The 10,101-nt window shown below is 34.3% G+C and overlaps 1 non-coding gene across 1 annotated transcript; it reads right to left on the bottom strand.

The window, feature by feature from the left end:
- Positions 1 to 7,864: 7,864 nt before the first annotated feature.
- Positions 7,865 to 7,947, bottom strand: trnal-uaa (transfer RNA leucine (anticodon UAA)). The gene has a single exon. It is a non-coding gene; the product is annotated as a tRNA-Leu (tRNA).
- Positions 7,948 to 10,101: the final 2,154 nt, after the last annotated feature.

The following is a 10,101-nucleotide window of genomic DNA, read 5'->3' as shown; positions in this document are numbered from 1 at the left end:
TTTGAAATACTAACTTATAATTATGATATAAAAAGTCAATTTGGTCATATATATGATTTTTTTCTCTCATAATCTGTCATAATTAGATTTACTAAAGCATTATTTTTGACAATTATGACAGTCAAAAAGTATGACAAAAATTCATAATTCTGAAATACAAATTCAAAATGTCAAGTTATGAGATACTAAGTCACAATTATGACAAATTCATAATTATGTCATGAGTAAATTTTTTCCCTAATCATAACTTCAAATGTTTATATCACGATTAGATTTATTAAAGCGTTATACAGAGATTCATAATTATTAATTGGTGGAAAAGGTATAATTATGTGATACTAAGTCATAATTATGACTATGATTCATGATTATGACATACAAATTAAGCTTTTGTCATAATTATGACTTCATCCCATAATCTTCATTTGTCAATTTCAAGTTTCAAGTAATTATAATTGTAACTTGGTATATTTGACATTATATGTAATAATTATGACTTTTCATCCCCTAACTCTGCCTTTGTAAGTCATAATTATGACTTGGTATGTTATAATTTTGACTTTATATGAAATTGTAATTTAGCATATTATACATTTGACTTTTTATGCCATAATTATTACTTAGTATGTCATAATTTTGACATTTCATCTCATATCTTTAACTGTGTATCTAATAATTTAATCTAAATGTCATAATTATGACTATTGGATGCATGAACTGATCAAATGTGTGCACTGAATGCAAAGTGCTTTGGATAAAAGCATCTGCCAAATCTAAAAAGCTCACTTGTGCTTTTTATTAAGGAACTGTTGAAGTGTCTGAGACAAAGCCGAAATGTATTGTAACTCAGGACTCCATGAAGTCTCCTGAGCAATGAAAGAGCAATCTCTACCATTTTCCTCTGGGCCTCCTTGTCATCCTAGATTAAACGATGCACTGACATGCAATGACAAACATTGAGAGAACAAAGAAAAGCCTTAAATAGATGCTGTACTGTGGATGCAGTCAGTCTAGTGCATGTATGAATTGAGACGTGAGCTGTCTGCTGTGGTGTCTGTCAGACGGTCGAGTCTAAATCAACAGGTGCGCTGTGAATCGCAACATGTGCCGCAGCCACGAGCGGAGAGGGAACACTGTGTATCCCGCATTAGGCGAGCTTGCTCTCTGCAGCTCAATGAGTCGGGTTGCCGTGGTGATGAGCGCGTTGTCATGGTTGTTTTTGGTTGAAGTCTATATCCCTGATGATGTTAGAGCACAGGTCATTTTGTTAGACAGCAGAGCTGCATGAATCTACTTTAAATAGGCCAAAGCAGTGATGCAGCACATGCTGACTACAGTGAAGAAACAGCATTCACACAGACAGCAAACAGCACTTGATGTGTACAGTAGTTTATATGCATGCAAATGTAATTGGTCATTTCAGAATTCTGTATTCTAGATAATCGAAACCGCTTTACAGGCATTGACCCTAAAATTCATGGATGCATTGACTTTGTATGTAGAGTTTTTCTAGAATTTTTACAATATTTTAGTATACTTTTGCTCTTTAACAGTTACTTTTTATTTTAAGGAGTTTGTATTTGTATAGATTACATATGTGTGGAATTTTTATTTTATTTTTTTATTCATAATAAGTCTCCATAAATTCTTTTAATTGAGATTGAAAATAAAAATTGACTATAACGAAATAAATAAAAATTAAATAATTTACTAAAGCATTATTTTTTTGACACATTTATGGCATAAACAGTCAAAAGTATGACAAAACATCATAATTATGAAATACAAAATTCAAATTATGACAAGCAGTGAAGTTATGAGACATTAAGTTAATTAATAATTATGACCGTCATAATTATGAGCTTTTATCATTTCAGTTTGTCATCATTTCAAATGATTTAATCATAATTAGATTTCCTAAATTTAAATTATGACAAAAGGTGAAGTTATATGTAATACAAGGTCATCATTTAAAAATGTAAAACGTTAAGCTTTTATCCTAATTATGACTTCATCTCATAATCTTGATTAGTCATAATTAAAAAAATTTTTTATCATTTTTTGCATTTTTTATCTATTATTGTAACAGTTACTTTTTATTTTAAGGAGTTTGTATTCCTAGATATGTATGTTTGTATTTCTAGAAATGTAATTATGATGAATCATTTAAAAAAATAATAAGGTCATAATTATGACAAAAATTACTCTAATTAACTAAAGCATTAATTTTGACACATTTATGACAGTCAAAAGTATGACAAAAGTCATAATTATAAAATAAAAAGTCTGAATTTACGAGATATTCTTCACAATTATGACAAAGTCCATTTTTGTCATAATTATGACCTTCCAATTTGTCATAATTTCAAATGATTATATCATAATTAGATTCCCTAAAGCCTTATTTTTAGATTTAATTACGACTAAATTGAAATTATGACTAAATTCTAAATTATTACATAAGCTGAAGTTACTAAGTCATATGGCTTTTTTTTTTTCAATCTTTCATTTCTAATCTATTATTTAAACAACTACTTTTTATTTTAAGGGGTTTGTATTCCTAGATTAGTTATTTTTAGATTTTTATTCATAATAAATCTCCATAAATTGTTTTAATTGAGATATGATATTCTATATAGGAAATGTTAAAAATCATGCTTACAAAAGCATTATTTTTGGACAAATTTATGACATAAACTGTCAAGAGTATGACAAAAAGTCATAATTATGAAATAAAATTCTAAATTATGACAACCAAATGATAAGATATTAAGTAGTAATTATGACAAATTCACAAGTATGAAAATTTTTGTCATGATTATGACCTTTTATCTTAATTTCAATTAGTCATAATTTCAAATGACTATATCATTATATCATCAATTAGATTCGCTAAAGCATTATTTTTAGACATAATTATTACCAGTTGAAATGATGACAAAATTCAAAATTATGACAAAAGCTAAAGTTATGTAATACTAAGTCATAATTATGACAAGTTCATGATTCATGGCATAAAAATTCAGCTTTTTTATTTTCATTCGTAATAAATGTCCATAAATTGTTTTATAATTTATAGTTTTTTTATCATTTCAAATAATCATTAGATTCCCTAAAGCATTATTTTTAGACATATTATGACAGTTGAAAGTAAGTCATAATTATGAAACCCCCCCAAAAAACAAAAATGACAAAAGGTAAAGTTATGTAATACTAAGTGGTAATTATGATACATTCATGATGACATAAATGTTAAGCTTTTGTCATAATTATGACTTGATTAGTATTTCTTTTTTTATCATAATTTTGACAATTAATTTTGACAAAGCTTTTTTAAATCAAAATTTTTCTCATTTGTAATCTGTTATTTTAACAATAAAACGATTAACCCTCATTTAAATGTAGTAAGGAAAAAGCATTTATATATATATATATATATATATATATATATATATATATATATATAAAATGTTATAAACTTCATATAAACCTAACCCTCACACAAAACCCTTTTTTGTATTTTTATATTTTCATTACGTTATGTAGCATGTTTGCATGTGATGTTAATCATAATACTGGTTGGTCTGGCCAGATAATGAAATAAGCAATGCCAAAATCAAACATGTCCTCTCATTCAAAATCTTTCAAATGTGTTATCATTACAGGCTGGGGAAGCATTAGCCAGGACAAGCTTAATGTCAATGATGTCAAGGAGCCGCGGCAGAATAATAGCTCTGTGAAATCGGCCCATCTAAATGCCTCCAGGCCTCTTATCGACTTCTCTGATGATAAATGTGCTGCTAATGTGTGAAAAATGACAGCTACTATAGCAGATGTGGCAAGGACACGGTATGTATGTTGAATAAAAATATGCATCGCATTAACCTTTGATTGAACGTTCTTATTATTGCACAGTTCATCTCTGCCATGCAATAATGGTTGAATATGTGCGTGTGACCAGCCCATACGGTCGATGACTCATCGTGCAGATCAACTACCTGAAACGTCAACCTCGTTGGACTCCATCCTCTGCACTGCATGGCTGCTGGGGTTCTGTTAGGCATGCAGAGAGGGAAATCCCGCCTGAGACGGAGCGCGGCTGCGCGGATGTTCCCGAACAGCCGACCCTTAATGAGGATGACTCATCCCTAGAAACCCCACTGGATGGGTGCGGAGGTGATTCACCATATGTGGCTGTGTGCTATCCAAAGATGCCCTTGAGTCTAAACCCTAGAAAAGTGTCACGCTGCGCATAGTTGGTGTTTCCACTGAGAGTTGGTATCGGCAGAGGAGGTTTGAGGTCACAATCTGCTTGGGGTCTTTTTTGCCTTCATGTTTCATTAATTAGCCAGACTCTCTGATTACAGCCTTAGCGTTCATTTACGGCTATTTCGAGGATGGCATATAGTTTTTGCACCGCCCACCTTACACCCTCCAACTGTGGAGACTGTGCAGCTTTGTGCTCAAGAAAACATCATTTATTCTTCGTTAAAGAGGTTGTATGGTGGCTGTTTTCTTTGAGCTTTTTGTTGTAGCTGGTAGAACATGCTTCGAGCGATGCCGAGGTCACTGATTCACTTCACAGGAATTGATGAAATGCACAGCTTGAATGCAGTATTGAGAGGGTTGCTTTGGTTAAAATACAAGTGAAAGATGTTGATGTTCTTTGTGGACTTTCTTAATCATTCTAGTCCATTCAATGAAACTAAGCTTTGAATTAAATGCTAGACTCAGTAACATACAGAATTTACAAATTATACAAAATATACAAAAATAAATAGATAAATAAATAAATTGCAATAAAAAAAGAGTAATTTGTTGACAAATTGCTATTAAAAAATGTTGTTTTTTTGTAAAAGACTTTTTTTTTTCATTTAAGGAGAATTGCATATATTTACAGTCAAGCCCGAAATTATTCATACCCCTGGCCAATTCTGACTTAAAGTTACTTTTATTCAACCAGCAAGTTTTTTTTTCATTAGAAATGACACAGATGTCTCCCAGAAGATAATAAGACAATGTACAAGAGCCATCATTGTGGAAAAAAATTATTACTCATCTTTTATTTACATTTGAACAAAAAGTGGCATGTCCAAAATTATTCATACCCTTCTCAATAATCAGGCTATTACAGCAATCAAACGCTTCCTATAATTGCTGACCAGCTTTTTGCATGTCTCCACTGGTATTTTTGCCCATTCATCTTTAGCGATGAGCTCCAACTCTTTCAGGTCCGACTCTTTGCACTGTATCCACTGGATTTTCAAAACATTTAGATATGGTCTTATAGCCCTTTCCTGACTTGTGAGCAGCCACAATGCGCAGCCGCAGGTCCTCAGTGAGCTCCTTTTTCTTAGCCATGACTGTCCACAAACCAACAGCAGAGAGCTTCTGTTTTTCACCTGTTGAGTTGATTAAAACAGCTGTTCCCAATGAATCAGGGTAATTAGGATGCTTTAGAACAGCTTGGACTATTTGGAGTGGTATAGAACTTTGGATTTTCCCATAGACTGTGACAGTTTGCAAAGGGTATGAATAATTTTGGACAAGCCACTTTTTGTTTAAATGTAAATAAAAGCTGAGAAATATTTTTTTTCTACGATGATGCCTCTTGTACATCGTCTTATTATCTTTTGGGTGAAGCCTGTGTCATTTCCGGTAAAAAAAAAAAAAAACCTTGCTGGTTGAGTAAAAGTAACTTTAAGTCAGAATTTGCCAGGTGTATGAATAATTTCGGGCTTGACTGTATGTAGTGTGAAGTCTGATCTTTTAGAAATTTTAGATATACACAATATCGACATGTTTTTAAACAAAAACAAAATTTTCATCAACAAACATTTAGTCAATCAGTATGTTACTAAGACTCTGCTATATTTTCCTGTCCTCTCTCTCCCACTAATTTCTCTCCCTCAGTTCTTTCTGTTTCAAAAACAAAGTATTAGATATTACACATTTTACACAGTACAGGCGTCACACTGGAGGACATTTTCTGTCACACCAAAGGACATTTCAGCCTTTTGTATCAATTAATGACCTTGCTGTTCCGAGCTAACCTGTCATTAGTGGTTTGCAGGACACATTTGCATAATTCTCCATGATTATGTAGTATAACATACAGTTTTTAATTGTGGCAACAGTCATGCAAAACTAAATGCCAACTTTTTGTGGTACAAAAACAACAACAACGTTTGATCCACATTTTTTTAGTGGACTTCAGGAAAGGTAATATAATACATTTCTGAAAAAATATAGAATGCATTCCTTTTACAGGCATTGTAAAAGTTTTTCTACAATACTGCATCAAAAAACGAATGAAAGACCGCATAACCTAGAAGATAAAAGAACAATGATGAAACTGCCATATCAAAAATTTCGTTCTTCTCTCTCTTCTGTTTTTGCTGCTGGTTGCACTTTGCAGTCCAAGCCTTCTGCAAGTTCTGCTTAGTAAGACTTCACTGGCCTTCTTCTAATGAGCTGCGGTGGAACTAGCCCCGGCAAACCCACCGGTCCACCCTATCAGGAAGTAATCACCACTCTAATCAGCCATAAAGATGATGCCTCAGCATAGACAACAGGTGCAATGTAGCTGATCGGTATTCCGGTGGGACGAGACTTCCTTCCCAGAGAGAATGCATGGTAAGCAGTTCACCATCAGACCTGATGTGAGCCCCGGAGTGATTACATTCAAATGTATTCCGAAAATCCACGTGAGAAGGATGAACAGTGACTCAACGTCAATATCCGCTGAAAGAGTACATGAAGATTAAACTAGAACATATGGCTTGTTTGCTTTATGCTTTTTAATAAGCTGAGACATTGATTAAAGTACTCCATGTCCATTGATATGCAGTGAAATGTAAAGCAAATGCAAGCAAATGTTCCCCATTCATAATTTATATGGTGCATCCACTGACATACAGCTATTTTTAGTCTAATAAAAAGTTAAGTTATTGCTGTTTCTAGCATTTTACATATAAGGATAAAAGTGTCTTGTGTAAATTTAGAGTTCATTAGAATAACCCTTTTTTGTGACAACACAACCAGCAAGTATTTGCAAATCTTTTTTTTTCATGACATCTCTTTTTAAGTTTGAAAGTTTCTTTTAGTCCACATTTGGGTTGTGATGCCATCAAACCCAACCAAGTGTTTCATTGTATAAATACAAAATTATTACAGTATTTTAAATGATTACTACTACCAGGAGTGGGTTTCATACCCACACAGACATTTGTCCCTTGGATCTAAAGCCTTACGCCTTAACCGCTCAGCCATCTTGGTTGCGTGTTAGGGGGCTGTTTCACAAAACAAGTTTACCAAAAAAGCCAGGCTTATTTCGGTTGGTCTGATTTACTGTCCGTTGATTTGGTTCTAAATAAATCAGAATAAATGAAATAAGGCTGACTTGTTTTATGAAACAGGGCCAAAGTGATTATTACTATGTTTTTCATGTTTACAGTTATCTATCCACATTTATTGCAAGCAAATCCATCTTTGTCATGTATTTCTTTTAAAGATTATCCCTACCATGAGTGGGGTTTGAACCTATGAGGACATTTGTCCATTGGATCTTAAGTCCAACGTCATAACCACTAGGCCATCCTGGTAGCATCTTTAGTGGCTATTATGTTGGCATTTATCTATTTGTTGTAAGTAAATTTATCTTTTTCATGTATTTCTTTTAAATGTTATTTGCACCAGGGGTGAGGTTTGAACCCATGAGGGCATTTGTCCATTGGATCTTAAGTCCAGTGCCTTAACTACTCAGCCATCCTGGTTGCATGTTAGGTGGTTATAACTATGGCCATTATGTTGGCATGCATCTATCCATTTTGTTGTTAGCAAATTTATCATTAAAGATTATCCCTACCAGGAGTGGGGTTCGAACCCACGAGGATATTCATCCATTGGATCTTAAGTCCAACGCCTTAACCACTCGGCCATCCTGGTTGCATGATTGATCAAAATAAAGTGTAACCAGACATTTAGTTTAATTGTAAAAAATGCCTCGCTGTCACGAACCCTGTCTATGGTCTTCTGTCCACTCACCACCAGAGGTCGCCTTTCATTTATATTGACTCTCATACTACACAGACTGTTACACGTCACCCTGGACTACACCTCCCATGGTCCATTGCACTGATTACCTTCCTGTATCCAATCAGACTCGCTATAAATACGAGGCCCTTCCCACTATTCAGGGCCGAGTATTGTCTGCGTTTATCACTCTCATAACAATAGCACTTTATGAAGCCTCTTTGGTTAGTTTCCTAAATCCAGTCTAGCTCTGTTTTTTCGTGACTTGGATCCACCCGCTTCGTGCCCTTGTCACTCCGTAACACTCGATTTTAGTTCGTGATACACGTTTTTTTGCTGTGAAATCTATACAGATTTTTATAAAGTAAATGTAAAAATGACTTAAGGATGAATGTTTACTGGACTAAATCATCATTGGTTTACTTGGGATTTTATACATTATTTTTTAGGAAAATCATGTTCAAATTTAAGTATCAAGCATGACCCATCAGGCTTTTGAGGAAAATTTAGTTTGTTCATCTCTTAATCATCATTGAACTGCATTGCATTATATGTTTTGTAAAAATTACAGTGATTTGATCATAAAACTAAGCATTTATATACAACCTTAAAAATGTCATATTAAATATTTACTTAAATATAATCATATTATTGGGAGATATAAAGTGACAAATTATATTTATATGCATTTTATGCAAGTAGTCTGTTATACTGTTATGAAGATCTCACTGATTTACAAGCCATCAGAAATTTGACTTATGAGCTTTATTATGATTACTAATGAGCATATTTTTGTTCATTTTGGGCTCCTCCTCAAGTGAAGACCGGGCGTAATAAAAATGACATAGAACAAAAATGCATGCACATTTTTATACTTTGTCTAAAGGTTCATCAAACCATTCCATTACAAAAAAAGTGATTTTTCTGGCTTTAATTATATATGTCAGGCTTTACAGGGTTAAGCACTTGGATCTCGGTCCTAACTGCTTTACCCCATTCATATGACTGGAAAAGCCTTAATTTATATGTATGGCTGCTTTTACTTCTCTCCACTGGCAGGAAAGTCTCTTTTGGTTGAAGCACTAATTGGCATGTGCGACTGTGGTTTTCCCTTTCCCTTTTTTATGAATGGGAGTTCTGGATTCCCCTCTTGGGATTTCATAAATCTACTCCCATGTAGATGTATTGATCTCTGCGTGTTCGCCGTCTCTATTCCTCTGTCACTCTCCTCTTGCTCACATCCCTGCCTGGCAGCATAAATGATGTCCACGGCCTGCGTCTTTCTCCCGCCGTGTTACCATAGCAACTGGAGCGATAGGGGAACACTGTGTTCCTTCGATCTGCAAGTGGGTCATGGACAAAACGACACGTACCGAAACCATATTGAGTGGCTGGCTGGTGCTCCGCACGGCTTTGCCGCTGACCTATATCACACGTCCAAACAGGAATCCCCATCGGCTGCAATAGGTTTAGCGCTCAAATGCAAGCGCACAGCATGACAGCAATCCGGTTGTGTAAGCACAAATGTGTCTAATTGTTATTTACAGCAATGCAACAAGCAATCTTTAGTCGATATCTCACAGAAAAGAGGCTATTTGGAGCATGTGAATCAAGTTGGAACATGTGGAGATTATTTAAGCGGTGAACCCAAGATGCCTTTAGGGTGCAGCTGGGATAATTAAAAAATCTAGATAGTCAGATAATACAAAAATACCTCTTTAAAGGAATAGTATGTGAAGGAGAGATACATTGCAAGAGCTCCTTTAAAAAGTGTCGGTGCAAATGTGTATTTGATAGCGATTCATCAACTAAATGACAAAAAAGCATTTTGTCTTGCAGATCACAGTATGCAGTGGATTTAAGAGGGACGAACCCCAAGGAGAGCTACTATTTCATTATGATCTCAGTGTGGTCAGACGGGTACAGACTAAACTACTACATCATACTTGGATGTTGTCTTTATGTTTTACAACTTAGGAGTTCTACAAAATAATGGAAACCATGCCATTTCAAGGAAAAGTAAGTTATTTTCAACTTAATGGCTATTTGCAACATGTGTGGCCTGCT

This window comes from Garra rufa, chromosome 13 (genome assembly GCF_049309525.1).
Source record: "Garra rufa chromosome 13, GarRuf1.0, whole genome shotgun sequence".
NCBI classification, from domain to species: domain Eukaryota; kingdom Metazoa; phylum Chordata; class Actinopteri; order Cypriniformes; family Cyprinidae; genus Garra; species Garra rufa.
The sequence above is the reverse complement of the archived record's forward strand: the minus strand, read 5'-3'. Positions and strand labels throughout refer to the sequence as shown.